Here is a 24,936-nt window from a genome sequence, read left to right on the forward strand (position 1 = left end):
TAGAATACGCCACCACTCCCACCAGTATCATGCGTGGCTTGCTTTTGAAAGCCAGTCCACGTGTGGTGTGTGGCGAGCCTGTCCAGTTTCAAGGGCTAGGGAATGGAGTGAATGAATAATCACTGCTCTTTGCTCAACTCTTCATTCCCAAGATCTGGATAGACTCTCCCAAATATAGCCTTTGAGAAGGAGGGATTAGACCAAAGTCACTCCTGGCAGACACAGGTGATGGTGCTCACAGAGGAGGCCGGAGGAACATTCCAGGGCAGATTAAGGAGAAAACTCGGCTTCCCTGATGGCACAGTGGTTAAGAATCCGCCCACCAATGCGGGGGACACGGGTTCAAGCCCTGGTCCAGGAAGATCCCACATGCCGTGGAGCAACTGAGCCCGCGCCACAACTACTGAGCCTGCACTCCAGAGCTCACGAGCCACAACTACTGAAGTCCACATGCCTAGAGCCCGTGCTCCGCAACAAGAGAAGCCACCACAATGAGAAGCCCACACACTGCAACGAAGAGCAGCCCCCACTCGATGCAGCTAGAGAAAACCCGTGTGCAGCAATGAAGACCCAACTCAACCAAAACTAAAATAAATAAAATAAATAAATTTTTTTATTCATCTCTCCAGTTGAAAGCCAGGGGCATGGGAGATCATGACCTGACCCCATGTTGGGAAACAGACACACAGGATTTCTGCCAGTGGTTATGAGCAAATGGAGTCCTGGAATTTAAAATAATGATTTAAGGGAGTTGCATTCCAGAAATAGGAAAGAAAAACAAAAACCAGAGAAACTCAGATCTAGTGAAGGAGAGCCCACAATTTCTCATTTTCTAAAGCAATCCCAAGGCCCAAGTATTTGCACCAACAGAAAGTGAACTGCTTTGAGCACACCCCACATCATCCCATGTGCAACTCTCCAATGGCCCTGAAAAGGCACTGGACAAGGGCACCCAGGAGTCAGAACCTGATACTTCCAGATCCGCTAACCAGAGAACTGACTCCACTGCTAGCAATGAGGTGACCCCGAGACTCTGGGATCCTGTAATTTATCAGCAATAGAAGGCATGAGCTGTGGGCTTATCACCAACAATGGCTCTTCTCCTTTTTCGATGTTCTAGGTAGGAGGTGTTTGTTGGGTTTTTTTAAAGATTTTGTTTTTGATGTGGATTTTTTTAAGTCTTTATTGAATTTGTTATAATATTGCTTCTGTTTTATGTTTTGGTTTTTTGGCCATGAGGCATGTGGGATCTTAACTCCCCGACCAGGGATCGAACCTGCACCCCCTGCATTGGAAGGCAAAGTCTTAACCACTTGACCTCCAGGAAAACCCCTAAGTGGGAAGTATTTACTGAGGTTATTCCATAACTTTCTCACTTGGTCACACTGTAAAAGCGGGTCTCAATTTTCCCCACAACTACCTTCCTTAGTGCTGACATAAGGAAAGGGTGGGATTTTGGTGACCAGGAATAAACAGCGTGGGTCCCACACAGCCATGAGCTTAGTTCAGCTCTCCATCGATGCCCTGAGCAAATCTGCCTGCTTCAGAATTGGATTTCAGGGGCTCCACTTCTCACAGGAGGAAGCAGTGTGGGAAATTCATCCTGGGAAGACTGAAGATGTCATCTGTGACGCAGAGTGGAACACAGGGACCCAGAGCGGTTATGAGACGACAGGGGAATAAGGAAAAATCAGATGCCTCCAAAGAAAGGCAGAGAGATGCTCTGATCGGAAGGTGTTCCATTTACCATTTACCAGGCTCTGAAGTAAAAGGAGATGTTAGAATAGGTAAATTACAGGGAGTCAGGAGGAGAAAGGGTAGGATTGCACAGGATCTGGGAAGTAGCCCAACAAGAACTGGGAATACTCCTGTCTATAGGAAGGATCCAGTCTCTCAGGGTATCCCAAGGAGTATCCAGAGGGGATTCATTCACGTGCATAAGGTGTCATTCTTTTTCCCATCCTTAGAGCTCACAGACCAGTTCAACCAAGAAAAATGTGAGGAATTCCCATGCCCTATCTGATAAGGTCAGCATCTGTTTACTGCCTAACTTGGCAGAAAACCTGCTTGATCTCTATCAAGTGATAGGATAAACATTTTTATAGATTGCATATGTTTCCTTTTAAATGATTTAAATTTAGTAATTGTGTACTTAAGGAACTAGTGAAGTTGAATTACTAAAGTAGAGAGGGCCCCCCCCCCGATAATCTTCATTAGGTTATCATGCATTTGAGGAATTGATGGAGTATAGATGTTGAAGTGTCAAGTAATAACCTTTCCTTGGTTCAAAGTAAAAATGAATTAAATAGGAGTCACAATTCATCTAGGGAATTAAAATTAGATCCATTTTTAAATATCGCCTATAAATATTATAATACGGAAATTTAAATACAAGTGTGCATGAACCTTCAAACTTATTTCCATCTATTTACCTGATACATACTGACTCAAGAAATTGCTGTGCTGAATTCAATCAATTCTCTTCAGGTCAGCCAGTGACAGTTTAATTATCCTTGTGTAGCTTTGGCTTTTAAGTGCAAACCCTCGCCTCATTTTCCCTCACACAGTATATTACTAGCATATGGTACAGAATGTGACTTACTAGAAAGCTGCTTGCAAAGGAGGGTCCATAGAACGAAGATTTCTCAGACGTCTGTGAGGATTCTTCTGATGCTGCTGTTAAAACATTATTTTGTAGATTTAAAATATATTCATAAACCAAATCTTCTAAGCTTTCATCTTCTATGACTGGTTTTCTCAGGGTGCCAAGTATTTTTTTACGTTGCTCATTTTAGTAAACCTCTGTCACCCCTGTGTTCTCCGAGGAATGACACCTGCCCATCTGTTCTTCTATCTCCTCGGTAAGTCTCCTGCTATGTTGCCAAGGCAACACTACCTGCTACGACATCATAACGGATGGTTATCCCTTCGCTGGACTTCTGATATCAAATGCAACACTTGGCTTTTCATCCTTAGGGTTAAAGTTTCTTCTGTAGGAGGTAAGGAAGCAGGCTTTCTCAGGGGTGATCTCCCCACTGTTTCCTTAGCCAAGAGCTCCTTCCACATTCAGGAAGCCAAGAGCTCTAAGCCCATACCATCCCATCTTCCACCCTACCAGCCTCCATCTCCCACAAAAGCATCTAGAAGTGCTGGGCATAAGATACCTCTGGCAGGAAGACTCACACCAGTGGTTTCCAAACTTCAGAGTGACCCAGAATATACCCCAGGCTGCACGTTAACAATACAGCGTCCAGGGACTTCCCTGGCGGTCGGGCAGTTAAGACTCCGTGCTCCCAACGCAGGGGGCCCGGGTTCGATTCCCGGTCAGGGAACTAGATCCCACGTGCTGCAACTGAGAGTCTGAATGCTGCAACTAGAGATCCCGCATGCTGCAACTAAGACCCGGCACAACCAAATAAAAAGATAAATAAATAAATAAACAAATATTAAAAACTAAACAATACAGCATCTGGACTCGACCCTTCCTTGCTTCTGACTCAGTAGCTGCGGAGTGGAAGCCAGACCTCTTCTCACCAAGCTCCTGGGTAGATGTATGACAGAGTTTGAGGAACAGCGACCTAAATTTTCTAATTCAGGGACCAAGTTAGACAGTGTTTTTGTATGCGTGGGACTTGGGTTACCTGCATCAGCTCTGCTGGGTTATTTGACTGAAAAGGCAGGTACCTGGGCCCCATCTCCTAACTCAGAATCTGAGCATGGGATCCTGATGTCTGCAGTTTAACAAGCATGCAGAGGCGGCCATGATGACACTAGAGACCAACCAGACCTGGATCCAAATCCCAGCTCTGCTGTCTAAGCCACCGTAAACACATTTAAAAACAATTTCTCTGTATCTGTCTCATCTGTGAAGATGAGGGTGATGCTGTGTACCTCATGAAGGGACTGTGCACATGAAATCACAGAATCCATGCATTAGGGGCTGTTTCTGGCTTAGCCATGGTGCGTGCAGCTGGAGGGGATAGTCAATAGAGTCAGGCGAAGAATATCACCTAGTCTGGCCATCATTTCTGAGTAATGATGGAGTCTTTTAAGGACAGATAAGCAGAGGGTAACTTCTTCCGACCAAAAGTCCAACACACTTTTGAGAGACAGAGCAGAAAGCCCCAGAAGTGAAGATATGATTTCAATCATTTCAAAAATTGATGGATCCACAAAATATTCCTGTATTTCATTAAAAAATCTGGATACCAGGCAATGGGTTGCATATATGTAATTCCAGAAAGAACAAAAGTAAAAACCACTGCCTTGGAGAATGGTGATTGGACACCGGGGTGATTCCACATGCAGGATATTTCCTGGACCTAAGAGGGAGAACACTTCTCTCTACCAGACGCTTGTTTCCTGAACTTAAGGTTAAAAATCTGTCTCCAGCTGTCACTGACCTTCCAGGCTTCCAAGACACTTCCAAAATGCTGTTCTAGTGATGCACCTGTAATCCAGAGTGAAATTACTCCCTGTAGGTTTGCACTGGCATCTCACAGATTCGGGTGCAAAGTCCAGGCGACTGTCCAGTGTATCTGGAATTAGGGTGGAAGCAAAGCACAACCGTCTGATTACTCTGTTTCCAATTTCACTGTGGCAGTCAAAGGCTGCTGTTCATTTCTAAATGGCCCTCTGAAAATAAACAACTCACGGAAGAAAAGACTCCTCAAAAGTGGCAGTGGTGACCTTCAACACCCATAACCCTTCACACTAATCAGCCTTCTCCACTTGAGGTGTATGGAGAACAGAAAGCCTGACGCTGAGAGTAACACTAGGAAGACAATTAAATAATTGGAAAATAAAACCTTTGGGGAAGGGCTAAAAGAAAGAAGATATTTAGCCTGAAGAAGAGAAGGCTGAGGAATGACCTAATTATAGGCTTCAAGTACATGAAGAATTAATCTACAGCAGATGGTGACCAGCTGTTTTCAATTCCCATTGAATACAGTACAACAGAAAATTGGCTTAGGGGGTAATATAAAGGATTTGGGATAGATAAAAGAAGGAATTTACTGGTTTTTGAGGGTCACAAAGGTTAAGAGGAGATAGGCTCTATTACTTAGGGAGATGACAGCCACTCTGTCCCTGAGGTTTCCTGGTTTGGATGGGTTTGTTGAAGTGCACTGAGGGGGAAAGAGAGCTTTGTTCTGTTGTGAAGGCCGGCCCCGCTCTGCGGCTGTTCATCACACCTGTGCCTTTGATTCACGCAGCGTCTCATGATTGTACTTTTGTTTTCCATAAGTCATCACGATCACACCCAGTGATTTATGAAGTGCCAAGTGTGTGCTGGGCATGGTGAAAGAAAACTACATAGATTCCACCTTTTAACCTTCGAAGCTCTGTCATTTGACAATTATAAGCATTTACTGGGTACCCCTGAGCGCCAGGCACTGTTTCAGGAATAAGGGGCTATCCAGATGGATAAGATATTGTTGTTCTCAAGAACAGCGGAGGGGTGTGTGGGGGGGGGGGGGCGGAACTTCCCTGGTGGCGCAGTGGTTAAGAATCCACCTGCCGATGCAGGGGACACAGGTTCAAGACCTGGTCCGGTAAGATCCCACATGCCGCAGAGCAACTAAGCCCATGAGCCACAACTACCGAAGCCCGCGTGCCTAGAGCCCGTGCTCCGCAACAAGAGAAGCCACCGCAGTGAGAAGACCGTGCACCGCAACAAAGAGTAGCCCCCGCTCGCCACAACTAGAGAAAGCCTGTGCGCAGCAACGAAGACCCAAAGCAGCCAAAGACAGATAGATAAATAAATAAATAAATTTATTTATTTTTTAAAAAAAAAGAACAGCGGGGTGGGGTGGGGGGAGAGAGAGAGAGAGAGAGGGAGAGAGTGTGTGTGTGTGTGCATACACGTGCAGGCACACTAGGGAAATAGCAGGGCAGGTATGTTTTAATCAGGAACTTTGAAAACACACATACAAAACAACAAGGTCCTGCTGTAGAGCACAGGGAACTATATTCAGTGTCCTGTGATAATCCATAATAGAAAAGAGTATAAAAAAGAATGTATATATTTATATAACTGTATCACATAATACTGTAAATCAACTATACTTAATAAAATAAAATAACAAAATCACACATACCGGGACTTCCCTGGTGGCGCAGTGGTTAAGAATCTGCCTGCCAATGCAGAGGACATGTATTCAATCCCTGGTCCAGGAAGATCCCACATGCCACAGAGCAACTAAGCCTGTGCACCACAACTACTGAGTCTGCGCTCTAGAGCCCATGAGCCACAACTACTGAGCCTGCGCTCTAGAGCCCACGTGCCACTACTGAAGCCTGCGCGCCTGCGTGCACTGCAACAAGAGAAGCCACCGCAAGCGGAAGCCCGCGCACCACAATGAAGAGTAGCCCCTGCTCGCTGCAACTAGAGAAAGCCCGCCGGCAGCAACAAAGACCCAACGCAGCCAAAAATAATAAATAAATGCACATACCTATCACGCTCCCTCCAGAGACTGGTATGCTTTTAGTGGCATATTGCTCTATGTTCTACCAAATCAAAATCATCACCTGCAAGTTGAGAACCCCTTTTTTTTTACTATAAAATGTAATAAGAAATACATTTTGAACTGTGATGCAGGATACACTCACACACACATATACACATTCATACACACACATGACTGTAAAAAGACTTCATAGAACAGAGCTTCACTACCACTTTTATAGTTTAAATTTTATTGTATTCATTTTTTTAATGCTGGTCAACTGTAAAAAATTGACTTTACAACTCTCGAATTGGTCATGACCCAGAGTTTAAAAAACACTGCTGTGGGGAAAGGGGGCCACTTTGTTCAGGCCTGAAGGACAAGAACTCATATTTTTTGTGCCTCAGTTCAAGGGCAAAAAGGAGGGTGTGGGTCTAGACTAAGAAAATTGGCTGAGGGTCTCCCAAGCCTCTCCAAACCTTAAACTCAAAGGGTTTATATATGTTCCTGCCCAAGGCACCAAGGTAAAAGAATATGGGGACAAAAGCCCTAGAGCCCTAGTAACAGAGCACATGGGACTGTCTGTGCTCCAGGCAGCCACTGGGACGCCTGGGGCCAGAGGAGTTGACAATTGAAGGTGATGGAGATTCAGGTCCTATCAGACAAGGCACATTTGAAGTCAAGAAGACACCAAGCACACAGAGAGCCTGGTGAGACCAAGAAGGGAATACTGAATTCCTGTCCCAGCTACATCACTCGTTAGGTCAGTGGAGGTCAGGTCACTTCACATCTCACGAGACAAAGCAGCAGAATCAGCTGCAAGTGACTGCCAGCCGCAGCGGCTGCTCCAACTCCAAGGTCACTCTCAAGGTCACTTAGCACAGGCTGAGGGCACGACTGCAGGTCTATAAGTCTCCCCAACCTAAAATAATGACACTGCTATCAGCACCTTCTCCTCCTACCTGGAGAGCCTTCTCTATAAAATCATGACTTGAGGCTGAGGAAGAGCTTTTCGGAATGGAGGCGAGAGCAAAGGTTGGGTTACAAGGACCGATTGGTTATCAATCAATGAGTGGCAGGTAAAGAAGATGAGCCTCAATTTCTTCATCTGTAAAATGGAGATAATCATACCCGTAGTGACAAGAGCAGATTCGGGCTCACGGCTGGGACAGATCGTCCCACAAGGGCCAGTGTGCGTTATGTCAGAGGCCCTGCTTTGTCTTACTCTATCTGCTGAGTGATGCCTCGTGGTCAGAGGGTGGGGAAAAGAACTGAGCTGTGGAGGCCAGGCAGCCCAAAAGGGAAAAGATATAAATACAAATATATGCGTGTGCGCGCGCACACACACACACACATACATATACATGTACATATACATTCATGTATTCAAATGGGCTAATACACTCAGACAAACCATGATTCCTGCCCTCAAAGAACTCAGAGGTTAGTAGGAGGGACCGAGGTGGAAATGAATGAGCCAAGATAGAAATATGAACAATGAAAAAACAAGAGCATCTGAGTCTCTGATCACAGCCTCCTGTACTTCCAGTCACTTCCTCTACTACTGGTACTCTGTCAAGGGCTGCCCTGCACCTTCCCTCCAAGGGGAAATCTGGAAACGTGTTGCAATATTTTGGTTGTGGATGTCTTAGTCCGTTCAGGCTGCCATGACAAACACCACAGACCTGGTAGCTTACAAAAAACAAGAATTCATTTCTCACAGTTCTGGAAGCTGGGAGTCCAAGGAAATAGCACGGCCAAGTGCGGGCTCTCTCCTTTTTGCAGACTTTTTGCTGTGTCCTCACGTGGCAAAAGGGGCTGGGGAGCTCTGTGGGGTCTCTTTTGTAAGGGCTCTCATCCTATTCATGAGGGCTCCACCCTCATGACCTAATCACCTCCCAAAGGCCCCAGCTTCTAACACCATCGGAACTCTACTCAATACTCTGTGATGGCCTGTATGGGAAAGGAATCTTAAAAAAGAGTGGATGTATGTATATGTATAACTGATTCACTTTGCTGTACACTGGAAACTAACACAACATTGTAAATCAACTATACTCCAATAAAAATTAAAAAAAAAAAATCAGGTGTTTGGCTTCCAACATGTGAATTTGGAGGGGCTGGATAGTCAGACCATAGCATCAGGTGACAAGGGGTGCTGCTGGCATGTCACGGCTAAGGGTGAAGAATGCTGAATGTCCTGCCATGTGTGAAGCAGTACCACTCAAAATACCAACAGCTTCCTTGTTGAGAAAGCCTCTTGAAATTCCATTGCAGCAATTCTGTGAGCCCACTGAGACTCCCAAGCCATTGACCCCACCACGTTTTCATTCAGTGACTATTTTCTTACCTACCATACACCAGGCTAGATACAGATATACTGCATCCTGGCCATCAGGGAGTTTGCATTCTGGTGGGAAAGGTACAAAATAGACCAGTAAACAAAGAAGTAAACAGTATAACATCAGATGGTGGGAGGTGCTTTGAAGAAAAATAAAGTCGGGTTAGGGGTCAGAGATGGACTTGGGAAGGGGGTGACTATTTTGCACAGGAGGCGTCATAGAAAGCCTCTCTGTAAACATGTGAATAAAACCGGCATTAAGAGAGTGAACCATGGGGACTTCCCTGGTGGTCCAGTGGGTAAGACTCCACGCTCCCAATGCAGGGGGCCCGGGTTCGATCCCTGTTCAGGGAACTAGATCCCGCATGCATGCCGCAACTGAGTTCGCATGCTGCAACTACAAGATCCCACGTGCACCCGGCACAGCCAAAATAAATAAATAAATATTTTTAAAAAGAGAGAGAGTGAACCATGTAAAAATCAGTGAGAAGGGCCTTTCAGCCTGAGGGACAGCAGATACAAAGTGTGTACCTGGCAAGCTGTAGGAACAGTAAGGATGCTGGAGCAGATGGGCCAGGGGAAGAGCAATAGGACATGAACACAGAGAATCAGCCACTCGTTGATCGTGGAGGACCTTGGGGGTTGCAATAAAGACTTTGAATTTGGTATCACATATGATGGAAAGGCATTAGAAGATCTTGAGCAAGGAGTGACATGGTCTGACTTATATTTCTAAATGATTCGTCTACAGAAAAGAAATTGAAGGGCCAAGAGTGGAATGGGAAACCGAATTTAAAATGCCAAAGAAAGCATCCAGTTAGCCAACTGCCTGTCATGTGCCTGCACCAGAGCTACCAGGGATGGAAAGAGAGCGAGCTTGGCTTCCAAAGCGGAGGGCAGAGTCCTGGCTTCACCGAATCTCACACGATGCAGAATTCCCCCAAATGGAAATGGAAGTCAGACCCTGAACCATCAAGAAAATGACAAATGGAGGTGTAAGGGACTGAGAGGTACAAACTACTACGTATAAAATAAATAAGCTGCAAGGGTATACTGTAAAGTACTGGGAATGTAGCCACTACTTTATAATAACTTTAAATGGAGCATAACTTTTAAAAACTGTGAATCTCTGCTGTATGCCTGAAATTTACATAGTATTGGACATCAAACATGACATATGCAGCAACATGGATGGACCTAGAGATCATCATACTAAGTGAAGTAAGCCAGACAGAGAAAGACAAATATCATATGATATCGCTTATATGTGGAATCTAAAAAAAAATGGTACAAATGAACTTAAACACCAAACAGAAATAGATCCACAGACATAAAAAACAAACCCATGGTTACCAAAGGGGAAAGGGGGGAGGAGGGATAAATTAGGAGTTTGGGATTAACAGATACACACTATTATATATAAAATAGATAACCAACAAGGACCTACTCTATACTAGAGCACAGGGAACTATACTCAATATTTTATAATAGCCTATAAAGGAAAAGAATCTGAAAAAGAATATATAATTATGTATGTATAACTGAATCACTTTGCTGTACACTTGAAACTAACACAACTTTGTAAATCAACTATACTTCAATAAAATAAATAAATAGGATGATAATATGACATAACAGATATGAGATAATAAAGTGTCTAATTCAATGTCTATCAGGTAACAAATGCCCAGTAAGTTGTACTCAGAGTGGGGTTTACTATGCAGCTAATAAAATATATGTTTCTGGTCACTTCATTTGTATGGGATATCTCCTAAGATTCTGAAAGAAGCCCTAGCAAAGTGTAACTTTGTGGTATATGTCAACTTCTAATGTATAAAAACAAAATTTTAAAAATTAAATATATATATTATACATCAATGAAACCTCAATTTTAAAAAAAGAATCAAAGTTTCTTCATATAAAAAAATTTTAAGGGAATTCCCTGGCGGTCCAGTGGTTAGGACTCGGTGCTTTCACTGTGGTGGCCCAGGTTTAATCCCTGGTTGGGGAACTAAGATCCCACAAGCCACGCAGCACAGCCAGAAAAAAAAAAAAATTAATAATTTTTTTTTTCAAATGACAAATGTCCACAACACAGTCACTAAAAAGGATGTGGTGACTGGAGTCAGTAAAGAGAGGGGACGCGTAGGTGACTGCCAGAGCTCTGGCATCTGAGCTGGATGGGTGGCTGCATGACTTATTCATCAAGGTAAGAAAGACAGAAGGTAGAGAGCAGTTTTGAGGGGAGAGGTGTGAGGTTCCAGAGCTTGGAGCTCTGGTCACCCTTCAGAGCAGAGCCCAAGAGGGGTAGGGAACCTGTCTTCACACCCTGCTCTCCTTCAGTCACTAGACATCTACCATGATGGGCAAGGCAGCTCTCCGCAGTTGAGGTGATTCCTGAAGACAGCATGGACACAAATAAATCCCTTCTTCCTGCAGGGGGACTGAGGCAGCGTCCAGAGACTACCACAGGGACACAGAAGCACTGGTGGGATGTCAAAGCTTTGTCCCACGCCCCCTAAATGCAGAGGGGATCCCCACCTTAATAATGATTTTATAAATGTTAGCACCTACTCAGTAAGAATGACTGGTTAGAATTACAAAGTTGACTTGAGGGAAGTTGTCTCCTCTTGGCCCCAAGTGCCACAACTGCGAGCCTGGGGGCAACTTTTACGGTCGTGTCCTGTGGGAATTCCAGATCAGTTGTGGATGGCAGCAGGGTGGAACCTGGCTACTGAATTTCAAAGGGATAAAGATAAGCCAAGAGGGTCTGCAACCTCGAGGTACTGATGCTTCCCAAGCCTGGGGAGTAATAGCTGGCCCTTGGGGCTGACAGGTGTAGCCCGTCCTTCTGGCTGAATCATCTGGATCTGGATTGATGCAGTGTTTAGACAGGGAATGGGCTTAATCTTTCCCTGTAACTCACAGATCTCATGATTTCAACAGCAAACAATCAGGTATCTTCAGAGCACGGGGGTGTAGGTGGGAGGGATGACTTGGAAGGCAGTGTTGGAATAGCCACACTAAGGTAAAAATAAGAATGTCTTTTCTTCACCTTCCAGGCTTGCCCTCACCCATGAATCACAGCAGTTGGCAGTGAAAGATTATTACTCACAAGAACAATTTTTAAAAGAGGCACTCGGTGGGAGACAGGGCTCAGAAGAAATGAACTTGTATGAGTAGGGAATGAACAACATTATCACTGGAAACAACATATTTGAAGCAGTGACTGATCAGAACCATAGGTGGAGAAAATATTCAGCTGATGAGCAAGTAAGACATATAGTGAATAATTCTTAAGACTTCAGAGCTCATGCATTAATCTCTCACTGATAAAATGTTTGGAAATGGAGTGCCCTTTAGAGGTGAAAAATGATTCACCAGATGACTCACAAATCCATGAACCTGTGGCTTCACAAGTATTTAGAATGCCATTCTCTTTTAGGACAAAGTTTCTAACATAAGAGGTTTTTATTAGTTGATTGGTTTTGGGGGGTTCTTGGTTGGTTGGTTGGGCTTTGGCTTTTTTAATCAGAAAAATCCAAGGACCTATATTTTCAAGTTGTCATAGTTTTCTTTTTTTAATAATGCATTACTGTCTTTTTTTTAAATTAATTAATTTATTTTTTGATCTGTGTGTGTCTTCGTTGCTGCGTGCGGGCTTTCTCTAGTTGCGGCGAGCTGCAGCTACTCTTTGTTGCGGAGCACGGGCTCTGGGTGTGTGGGCTTCAGTAGTTGTGGCTCACTGGCTCTAGAGCGCAGGCTCAGTAGTTGTGGCGCACGGGCTTTGTTGCTCTGCAGCATGTGGGATCTTCCCGGACCAGGGCTCAAACCTGTGTCCCCTGCATTGGCAGGCAGATTCTTATCCACTGCGTCACCAGGGAAGCCCCCTGTCATAGTTTTCTTATAAGTCATGTACATGTCTGTGCATGTAACTGCTCGATCAATTCAAAGATTTGAATTCAAGGAATACAGAATCACCAATATCAATTTTTGAGTGTATGCTATAGAATTGGGATAGTTCAGGAGAAGACTCCTCAGTTCGGAGGAATCTGGAGTCAGACAGACCTGGGTTGTTCCTTGGCTCTGCCTCTTAACCAGCTGTGTGGCTTAAGGTAGCTTCCTTAATCTGTCTGAGCCTATTTACTCATCTGTAAAGGAAGATAAAAAGTGGCCTCATCACCTAGGGTTATCACGGGTAGTAAATGAGGCAGCATGTGCCAAATGGTTAGCACAGAGCCTGGAAAACAGTATCTGTCCTCCAAACAGTAGCTGCTACTGCTGTTTTGTTGTTGTTGTTATGGTAACGTCTAAGCCTAAAACGTAAGACCTTCTCCCTCCCCGCTTCCGAAGAAAGGGGGACGCTGCCACCCAAGCTTCAAGAGGAAAGCGCTTCTTAGTCTTTCAGGGAGACGGTGCCATCAAGGGAGAGGAAGCAAAGCAGAGGTCAGCCGAGAGCCCCACTTCTTTTCATTTGCTTCCCCCAGCGGCTGAGTGAAAGGAAGCCTGAGCACAGGGCTCCTCTCACACAACAGATCTACCCTAAACCTAGGACAGAATCAGAAAAGCCAACTGCCAGCCAGGGTGTCTGATTCATTATCAGTGATGGGGCAGCCTGTGGTCGTGTGCCCTACGCGTGAGGCAAGGGAAGCCCCTTCCCAGCCCCACAGCAGATGCGCGTCGTGTGGTACAGAGGCCCCTCCGCTCCCCTGCTGGCTGGACACCCGCCCTGACTTCTGTTTACCCTGAAGTCTCTCCTCTCATACCCTCTGGATTGGCAGGAAGGAGATCTGTATTATTTCTGCACCATGAGTTACACTTTGCCCCAATTCTTTTAGGATTCCAAACCTTGCGACCTCAGCACAACATGGATTATTGGTACATAAACTGAGCATTGATAAGAATTTTTAGAGGGGCTCATGATAGTCACAGCAGGATCTGCATGCCAGTTCTGCCATCGTTTGCTGTTTTTACCACTTCCTTTCCAGCAAATCCCAAAGCTATCTGTACTGCACGAGAGTTAATGACTTGTCCGAGGTAAGTTAATTAGTGGTTGAGCCAGGAGTAGACTCATGTAATTGAACTTCCAGAACAATGTTCTTTCTTTTTTTTCCTCCACTTTTACTGAGATATAGTTGACAAATAAAGTTGTAAGATAAAGTGCACATTGTGACGATTTGATATATGTACACATCGTGAAGATTCCTCCCACCTAGTTAATTAACACATCCATCACCTCATAGACATATTTATATATTTCTTCTCTTTTGGGGGTGGTGAGAACATTTAAAGTCTACCCCCTTAGCAAATTTCAATTATACAATATGGTATTATCAACCATAGTCACGATGTTATATATTAGATCCTCAGACCTTATTTAGAACAATGTTCTTTCCACTATAATTAATTCATTTATTTATTCAATGGGAACAAACATACATTTATACTATATGTCACACTCTGTGCTGAGTACTTAGGATATAAAAGTGAACAATTAATTCCCAATCTAATAGGAATTATTTGCCATTTATTTACTGTTGCACATGTAAATTAGAAAATGCAATAAGGTATTCCAGAGGCTATGATCAAAGTAAGACTGGAAAAATGTGACTTTACCTATAGGAATATCAGAAGAGACTTGGCAGAAAAGATGATTCTTGAGTCTTGAAGGATGAGCAAGCAAAAGGATATTTTGCATGAAGATGGCAGAGGACACATTCTAGGAAGACAGATCAGTTTAACAGCACCACGAATATGCCAAAAGCAGCCCCATGTGTCTACATAGCTACAAACAGCTGGACATAGCTCAGGCCTATCTGGAAGGGAGGCATTCACTAAGCAGAGCAGGGCTAGACATGGAGGAGGGCTTTTACGCCATCCTGGGAATGGAGGCTTTATTCTGTGGGCTGTAAAGCAATTAAAGGGTTTAACCTTGATCAGATTTGATTTTAGAAAATGGACCTGGCAAAGCAGTGGAGATTGGATTGGGAGGGCAGGGGACAAGAGACAGGGGGCAGGGTGGAGCTCATTACTACTGCCCAGGCTCCACAGAGTGGGAGGTTCAGACCGTGGCAGCGGTGTGGAAAGGTAGAGAAGATGTGAAAGATGCTGAGGACATGGAGAAGTGGGCGGCAGGGATTCAGCAGGACTCCCAGCTCCCTCCTCTGAAGGAATGGGTACATGTTGGTATCATTCACTGAAATGGGAACTAAAAAAAGATGTTACAGGGGAAATGGTGAGATTAGCTGCTTAACGAACAAGTAGTTGAAATGTTTAACAGACAGTTACAAGGATCTGGCACTCGGCAGAGTTCTGGCCAAGAGCTATAGATTTGGGAATAATCTCCTTACAGACAAGAGTCAGATCCAGGAGAATTGAGGAGATCGTCATGCAGACCAGTGTCTCTCGTGTAAATCTCTCACCATGTGCCTGAGAAGCAGCTGAGGAAATTACAAAATCTCAGGCCCAATTCCAGACTTACTAAAGCCAAACTATGAGAAAAGGACTCACGGCATCTTCTGTATTATGAGTAAGACAAGTGATTCGAATGCAACTGGAGTTTGAGATCCACTGGTATATTCGTTCAGGTTGTCCAGAGGAGATGGAACCAGTAGGGTTTGTGTGTGTGTGTGTGTGTGTGTGTGTGTGTGTGTGTGTGTGTGTGTGTGTGTGTGTAGATATATAGATAGATAATGTCCCTACAGATATATAGAGATAGTGATATATAGATACATCAGAAGTGGGGGACTCAGACTCAGAGCTTCTCGCCTGTTCTGATGGGCTTGGCCGTGTAGGGAGAAAGTTATTAGGAAGACATTCAGCTCAAGGACAGGGTTTTTGGTTTATTTGTTTTGCTTTTTATTTTTAAATGAGTCTTTTCCATCAGGGAAGAGTGAGAATAAGACGCCCATGCAATCAAGGGCTGACATGATGCTCCGCGGGAGACAGTCACAGACGGGGGCTGGGAGTGAGTCCTAGTTGTGTTCAAAAGCCTTGGCGGCTCAACTCTCTCTGAACGATGCTTTCCTCAATGTCCCCCCCCGCCCCCTTTTTGTTCGGTCGGTTTCCTTGGCACCCACCTGCATATGCTCTGTACTCCAGCCAAGGCTTTCCTCGCCCCAGCCGCAGCCTGAACTCCCGCTCTGTGCCTCTACTGTGCTCCTTCCATCTGGAATCCTTTCCCCATCCCTCTCGCTCCTCAGATGAGAAGCGACAGTTAATTCCCTGCACAGGGCAGCAAGCCTGTGTCTGTGTGCCACAGTCGCCTTGCTGCACTGTTGCAGTTTTCTGTGACTCCCCTCTCCCTCATTCATCTTGATATCCCAGGCTCTTTGTATCCTCCACGGGATGGAACACAGTGCCTTACAAATGTTTGTTGGATTTCACTGAAGATGGTGTCAGACTGAGGATGCCAAGTCGTGGTACATTCTCAAACTGCGATGCTTACACAACAGACTGACGAGGAGAACCAGTCCCAGATTTGGGCCAATTATGGGAAAGAAACCAATTGAGGACCCATATTCCAAAACATAGGTCCTTGCCCCTTAGAGTTAATACGTGGGGTGACACAGAAATGGTCTGCCAACACAGAACTCAAGTATAAATATAACAAAATTAACACAAACTGTTACATACATATAACAAAATTGGGATTTACTTAAACAATGTTCATAGCCTATTTCTTTTTTTGTTAAGCAAGCTGTTCTTTCAAATCTATCTGTTTTTAAGTTTGTTTTCAGGACCACTACCAGCTTATTTTTACTGTCGAATACCATGTCCACATGGTCTGTGAGAAAGGATACGGCTAAACGCCGTTTCTACAGAAATGAGTGCTGTGGGTCATGCATTGGCTGCTCTGGTGTTCTTTTCTTACCTGTGAAAGTGCAATTATGATGAAGTGCAGTTCATGGAAACATACAAACTGTGTCTACACTTCTTATAGCCAAAGGATCTGGAAAGTACTAAATGTAGGTTCTACAGTGAAAGATTTTACGTATTCGTGTAAATCATTCTCATTCATTCAGCCAGTCAGCCTTGCCACATCCTTTGGACACTTGCAGGTTCCATGAGCTGTGTCATCCTAGGCTGTCATTTGTGGAGGTCATTCATGAAGGTTGCCACAAATGTGGTGCAGCTGGACAAGCAGGAGACTCTCAGGAAAGCTGTACAAGGAAGACCTGGCTGCCTTTTGGACAAAACTTGTGGCTCTGCCCATGGGTGGGTGAGCACAAGCCTCATCCAGATACCTCTCCCAGGAGTCGTAAAGGCTTCTTGGCTATGTGAGTCAGAGGGTTAGAGTAGACGTCCTTAGAGAGCTGAGGCATCACCAGCCTAAAGGTGGTGACTGGAGTCACAAGAGTAGATACGATATTCCAAGGTAAATGAGCAGTGAGAGAGAAAAAGGAAGAGGACGTTCAAATAGTGGGGGCAAGATAGCACTTAAGGAGACTAGAGAAGAAGAGTCAGTGATAAAGGAAAAATCAGGGAACATGATGTCATATCGCTTGTGGAAAACAGTGGGAAATGCCAAAGAGAGGATGAGGCAGATTAAAGATGGCCAGTTATTTGGTACTCATAGAACCCCATCAAGAAGTGGGGTTCTATGTCCCCTCCCCTTAGGTCTAGGTGGGTTTGGTGACTGTTTTGTCCAGTAGAATACAGCAAAAATGATGCTGTGCCCATTTTCAGGCCTGGACTTTAAGAGACTTGCAGCTTCCAATCCTTGTCCCTTGGAAGGTTCCAGCCACCATGTAAAAAGTCTGACTACTTCAAGATCACCACACTGTGAGAAAGCCTGAGCTAACGATAAGAGAGATGCTCAGCCATCCCAGCCCAGGCACCACCTGCCCAGGCCTCAGCTGCCGTCTCACTGTACCTGCACGGGAGACCTCAGGTGAGGGAGGACCAATCGACTGAGCCCAGTCAACCTACAGAATTGTGAGAAATCATGGTTTTTGTTTTTTTTTTAAGAAATCATGATTTTTAAAAATTATTTTAAACAGTTAATATTTGGATGGTTACAGAATATTTCACGTCAACTCCAACTGACACCAACCGGGTGTACAGCAATTCAATTCTGACACAATTCAATTCTGACACATCCACCCAGAGTTAGCACAGACTCCACAGGTTAAGGGCTGAGTCCTCCACAAGACAACTCTCACTTCAGACACCAGCTGCATATCAAGGGGGGTCGGGTGGGGGCTGGTCCCTAGGCCACGCTTACTACTGATCAACTGACAACAAACTCAGAGGTCCCCACAGCCCCCTCGGGGTTAATGATTCCCTAGAGTGACTCACAGAACTCAGGAAAGTGGCATACTTAGGATTACAGTTTTATTATAATGGGTGCACATAGGGCAAGATCTAGGAGGGTCCCCAATGTAGAGTTTGCCGGCCCTCTCCCCATGGAATGAGGGCATATCACCCTCCTGGCACATCAATGTATTCACTAGCCAGTAAGATCCTCCAAGTCTCAGCTCCAGAGGTTTTATTGGGGTTTCATTCCATGGGTATGATTGATTAAATCTTTGACCACATGATTGAACTCAATCTCCAGCTCCCCTCCTTAGAGACGCTGAATGGCTCAACCTTCTAATCCTGTGGTTACTCTTTCTGGTAATGAGATCCCATCCTGAAGCTATCTAGGGGGCCCATCATGACTCATTTCATTAGCATAAGAAAGACATTCCTATCATACAGGAAATTCCAAGGATTTGTGAAGCTCTATGCCAGCAACCTGGATAAAAATCCAACAAATTCTTTATTGTACCACACATAGCAATAGATAACTAGAACTGAAGTCAAGTAAATTAAGAACTGAAACATCTCCACCACTGAATTTGCAATGTTTACATTAAACAGAATTATAGGGACTTCCCTGGCAGTCCAGTGGTTAAGACTTCGCCTTCCAATGCAGTGGGTGCGGGTTTGATCCCTGGTTGGGGAGCTAAGATCCCACATACCTCGCGGCCAAAAAACCAAAGCACAGGAAAGAAGCAATATTGTAACAAATTAAATAAAAGATTTTAAGAAACAAACAAACAAAAACAGAATTATAGGTTAAAGGGGTATAGCCAATAGAGAGGCAAGACCTATTTTTCTGTTACTTGCAGCCAACACCATCCTAATACAGTGCAAATGATGAAACGTGTATGTATAACGCAATCATACACATGCATGTATATGTAAACCAAGAATCCTTAGAAGCTACATAATAGGAAAACACAAGGATATAGCAAACAAAATTGCCCAGAGAGTCAAATAATATTTACATTTTGTCTTGAAGAGGGTCAGTAGGATTTCATCAGGCAGAGAAGTCAAGGAAGCGTGATGCGGACAATCTAGGATGTGCAAAACATCAGTAGCTGAAGAAGATGGAATATTTGGGGATCAGTGAAAAGTTGAGTATCGCTGAAGCATTGTCCAGAAGCAGGGGGAGTCAGGGATGGGAGGCTAAAAATGGAGCGGGACTGATCAGTAGTAGAAGCTTATAAATATAGTTTAAGATCTGACTCTGATAGGTTTCATGGACCATGATAAGGAAATTAGACTCTCATATAGGTATGTGTAGGAGTCATAGATTTTTTTTATTGTTATAAAATATACATAACATAAAATTTACCATTTTAACTGGCAGTCAGATTTTAAATATAGGTGTCCATGCTCAAATCTGATTAGCTTTTAAATGAATCTCAAGATAACAATATTATTAAAACATGAATAATAATATTTTTTAAGTCAAAAAATTAAAATACCAAAAGTCAAAATTAATAGCTGAGAGCTGTGGTAGACATGGAGCTGTGCTGTGAAGAGCAGAAAGGATGTGCTGCCTAGCTGTGGGCTGTGAAGTTAGCACGTAACCCCCAGCCACTTTGAGACTGGTTTCAGCTGCAGAGAGCACCCGGAGGACAGGTGCTTCCCGGGTATATTAGTCAGAGTTCTCCAGAGAACCAACAGAGAGATAGAGGTAGATAGAGACAGAGATAATACAAAGAGAGAGAGATTGACTTATTACAAGATGCTGGCTCACATGATTCTGGAGACTGAGAAACCCCATGATCTGCCATCTGCAAGGCAGAGGCCCAGGAAAAACAGTGGTGTCGATTCCAGTCCAAATCACAAGGCCTGGGAACCAGAGGAGCTGATGATGTAAGTCCCAGTCCAAGTGCACAAGACCAACATCACAGCTCAACAGTCAGGCAGAGAAAGTGAATTCTCCCTTCCCCTGCACTTTTCTTCTATTCAGCCGCTCAGCTGATGGGATGATGACCACCCACATCGCGAAGGCAATCTGCTTCACTGACGCTACCAGTTCAAACACTAATGTCATCCAGAAACACCCCCGCAGACACATCCAGAAATAGTGTTTAGCCAAGTATCTGAGCACCCCGTATCCCAGTCAAGTTGACACAAAATTAGCACAGGGGCAATGTGCGTCTCTTGCCTGAGTAAGGCAGAAGGTAGAAGGTCCAGTCTTCCACCTGAAGGGTGCCACACAAACGGACACAATGTGTTCCAGAGCTCCTGCAGGGTCGCTGAAGCCTGTATTGCAACTTCTCCATCTGCCCAATGCTGCTTCTACCCCCCTTCCTTTTATAAGGAAGGAATATTTGATATTCCTATCAAATATACCGCACACTTGGTCTCCGTGTGTGCCTCTGAAGATGTGTCTCCTCCATGTCTGCCTGAACTATGATGGTGGGGTGCTATGTAAAGACACGAATTTTGAAAACATTCAGACCCAGGTTCGAAACACAGCTCTGCTATTTATTAGCTATGGGACATCGGACAAGTAATTCAACCTCACTTAGTTTTCTCATCTGTAAAATGTGAATGAAACCTACATACCTTGCCGTGTTATCATACAAATTAGAAAAAATGTATGGGACATCCCTGAATATAAGAAGCACTCAAAAAATGTAGCTCATGTCGTTTGGTAGAAGACATCATTGGGTGTCCATCCAGGACATGTTCAGATTACTTCATTCAGAGGGAATGCCTGGCAGGACATTCCTGAGACAATTCCCTTGCAGGGTCTGATGCCCACAAATAACCTTGGTGCCTGCAAACAAAGGGATGTCAGCAGGGATGGTGCATCAAAATTCAAGGATCACATGCTAAGTTCTCCAAATAATTTTTGAAATCCCTCTCCCTTGGCTTGAGATGAGAGGGAGAACAGAATACCTACAATTCTCCTCGAAACAGTGTGATGGTAGGTGATCAGCTAACAGTGGGCAGGCCATTTGGGGACCGATCTCTTTTGCAAGACCTGCATGATGGCACCTGGTATTAGTTTCTCAGTCACTTGGGCTTCTTCAAAACCTTTAAATTGCGTTTAAGGTTCTGCTCCACAATAATTAGCAAAGAAGCAAAAAGATCCTGTTTTCATGGATCTTTGAGTCTATTGAGAGAGAAAAATAATAACACATATAAATATATAATTGAAAACAATGATGAGTCCTATGAAGGAAAGGCTCACTGGATGTGGTAGACTTTGGCCCCCAGTGAACCAGGCCTCCTGGCAGTTTGCCCTTGTGCAATCCCCTTCCATGTTGACAATGGTTTGGCTACATAATTAATTTTGATTCTTGGGACATGACATACATGGTGCCAGCAGAGGTTTGATGAGCACTTGCCCAACGGGACTAGACCTCTTGGAATGCACTTTCTTAGAATCCAGTTGCCATTCTACGAATAAGTGCACAGTCTACATGGAGGATCACCAAGGGCCTTGAACTCCCAGCTGGTGTCCAGCATGATATGCCGGGCTCAGGACCTTCCAGCTATCTCAGCACCTCAGTCAAGTTCACATGAAGAAATGAGAACCACCTGATCAACAAAAATAATCATGGTAATTAATACCCTGTTGGTATTTAAAACCACTGAATTTGGGAGTGGTTTGTAACACATTAATAGATAACAAAAACACAAGGCTATGAGAACAAAAACAAAATGTCCTACCTAGCCTAGAAAATTGGAAGGCGTTTCCAGAGGAATTGATCATTTACATGGACTCTGAAAGAAAAATAAGAGTCATCTTCCAGAGAGGGCAGAAAGCACAAAGGCCTGTGTTTGAAGGGAAGAAGATGCATTCAAAACCGGAATGAAGGTCATTTTCTTATGAATCTTCATCTAATTATGAAACATATAGAGGGAATTTCCTGGCGGTCCAGTGGTTAGGACTCAGTGCTTTCACTGCCATGGCCCGGGATCAATCCCTGGTTGGGGAACTGAGATCCCGCAAGCTGCGCGGTGTGGCCAAATAATAATAAAATAAATGAAACATAGAAAGGCAAACATATGTGTACATACTTATTTTATTTATTTTCTACAGCAGTAGTATATTTAAGAAGGAGTTGAGAGACTTCCCTGGTGGTTCAGTGGTTAAGACTCTGCGCTCCCAACGCAGGGGGCACGGGTTTGATCCCTGGTCAGGGAACTAAATCACACACGCCGCAACTAAGAACCGGCACAGCCAAATAAATAAATAAATAATTTTTTTAAAAAAAGATGGAGTTGAAAGCCCCGAGCTAAAACTGATATTTCTCTCCTTGCTTATTACTACTGACTTGCTATTACGAGCCATCTGCGACGCGAACACATTGTGCTGGGACCATCTGTAATGTTCCTAATCTAATGGTTTAAATGATGGCTCATGTTCTCATTAGAAGATATTAGCACCTCAAAAACATTCGCTGGAAATAGCAAGGTACTGATCCCTTCAGATCCTATCAGATAGCTACCCTGGAAATTAATGCATGTAAGAGCAGGAAGAAAGGAAACCAATACTCATTGAATCCCTTCTAGGGGCCAGGACATTTGACAGACTCCTTGCATACATTCTCTCATTAATCCTCTCAGAAGTCTCAAAGGTATGTTTTATTATTCTATTTTTACTTATTAAAGAAAGTAAGGCTTTTAAACATTCATTAACCTGCTCAAGATCACACAGCTCCGCAGTGGCAGAGCCAGGATTTAAGCCCCAGGCTCTCTGCTTCTGAGATCTATGATATCCATAGCAGCTGTTGTTGACCGCCTCCCCTAAATCCATTTCCCCTTCCTTCCACACTTTTGTTCAGGTATCCATATCTTCCTGGGGTGTTTTCCATCATCTCCAAGCAATTCTCCAAAGGTCAGTGGACATCACCTGGGTGTCATACAAATTTATCTCAATTCTGACCCTATCTACTTGGAGATGGCATCACATCCCACAGGTTAAGGGCTCAGGCTCACCAGATTCCCCTGCCTGAGATCCAGTCTCAAGTCCAGGGGCCACCTGCTGAATGACCAGCTATAAATTGGAGTTCCCAGAAACCCGAGGGGTCCTTGGGCCTGATCATTTGCTAGAATGACTCACAAAGCTCAGGGAAACATTTACTTAACATTTAACTGGTTTTCATAAAAGGATACTACTCAGAACAGCTAGATGAAAGAGATGCGCTCTCTGGGTACACCACTCTCCCAGCACCTCCATGTGTTCACCAACCCAGAAGCTCTTCAAATGTCTCATTGTTCAAGAGTTTTTATAGAGCTTAATCTGCAGTACCCCTTCCCTTTCCTAGAGGTTGCTGGGTGGGCCTGAAAGTCTCACCTTCTAATCACTCAGTCTTTCTGGTGACCAGCCCCATCCTGAGGCTATGTAGGGACACAGCCTTGAGTCTCCTCATTAGCATAGACTCCTGTGTGATCAAAACATGGGCTTCTTATGAATAACAAAAGACTTTCTGAGCGCTCAGGAAATTCCAAGGGTTTTAGGAGCTCTGTGCTAGGAATTGGGACATACCAAATATATTTCTTATTACACCACACCTCCTCATGAAGCCAGTGAAATTCAAGCGTGGGCTTCTCTGTCTACAGCAGCATTTCTTAGCAGCAGGCACAATGGGCATTTGGGGCTGGCCAGCTCTTTGCTCTGAACTGTCCCATGCATCTTGGGATGTCTTGCATCCCTAACTTCCTCCTGCAGTCATTCTAATGACCCAAAATGCCCAACACACACCTGAATGCCAAGGCTCTGCTTGAACAGCTGGTCCATAGGGAGCACAGTGTTTCCTGCTAATGACAGTTCAGGAGCTTACGCAGTGGTTGGTAAGCCAACCATGGGGTGGAATTTCCCTGCCACAGGTGGTGGTCCAGGAATAAGAATGCAGCTTGGGGGACTTCCCTGGTGGTGCAGTGGTTAAGCATCCACCTGCCAATGCAGGGAACACGGGTTCGAGCCCTGGTCTGCGAAGATCCCACATGCCACGGAGCAACTAAGCCCATGCGCCACAACTACGAAGCCTGCGCTCTAGAGCCCGCCAGCCGCAGCTACCGAGCTCACATGCTACAACTCCTGAAGCCCGCACGCCTAGAGCCCATGCTCCGCAACAAGAGAAGCCATCGCAATGAGAAGCCTGCGCACCGCAACAAAGAGTAGACCCTGTTCACCGCGTCTAGAGAAAGCCCATGCGCATCAACGAAGACCCAACACAGCCAAAAATAAACAAATAAAAATAAATTTATTTTTTAAAAAAGAATGCAGCTTGGGTAAATGATGTGTAAGGGGAGGTTTGCTAGGGAGCTCTCTGGAGAGAGTATATCTGGAAGAAACAGATTTTTTTACCCTGGAATTTTTCATGTAAAACTTTCATGTAAAACTTTTCATGTAAAACTTTTCACTCATCTCTGGAGTTTTTTTGTTGAATGAGGCAATAAATCACCTTTATTCCTTAAGTCAATGAAGTTAAATAACAAATCCCAAATGTTGGACTTCCTGTTTCTTACCATGGCAAGTAATCTACCTGATATAATACCTTTCTTAGGCTTTTAGGTCCTGCTGTCTCTACATAAAGAACATGGCCCTTTGGGCTAGTGGCAGTGAAGGGCAGGACAAAGGCATCGATTTCTATTTCAAAACTTTCCCAACTTTCTGTTCTTTACTTCAGATTTTTTCTGCATCTGCCTTTGGTGTAGCTCCCTCTTCTCAGTAGAAGAGATGTTCCTTTCTCAGTCCAAGGTGAATTCCTTCACTCCCTCTCTTGGTCCAGACTCTTCCTACCTCCTCAGAAGTGCGTACCTCTCTCCCCATCACGCATTTTCCCTCTGCCTTGACTCTCCCTTTCTATGGTTCTTCACCCAAGATACATACTATGCCCAGACCTTCTC

At 44.4% G+C, this 24,936-nt stretch overlaps 1 long non-coding RNA gene across 2 annotated transcripts in view; it reads right to left on the minus strand.

Annotated features, from left to right (window-relative positions):
• LOC309973898 overlaps positions 1 to 24,936 on the minus strand; it is a 58,223-nt gene that overhangs the window by 19,618 nt on the left and 13,669 nt on the right. Inside the window, exon 3 of one of the 2 annotated variants that reach the window (XR_014326845.1) lies at positions 2,603 to 2,676. The exons of the other annotated variant lie outside the window; for it this stretch is intronic. This is a non-coding gene — a long non-coding RNA (uncharacterized lncRNA). The remainder of the gene's footprint in view (positions 1 to 2,602; positions 2,677 to 24,936) is intronic. 2 annotated transcript variants of the gene reach the window in all.

The sequence above is a fragment of the Leucopleurus acutus genome (genome assembly GCF_964270905.1).
Source record: "Leucopleurus acutus genome assembly, chromosome: 17".
In the NCBI taxonomy this organism is placed as follows: Eukaryota; Metazoa; Chordata; class Mammalia; order Artiodactyla; family Delphinidae; genus Leucopleurus; species Leucopleurus acutus.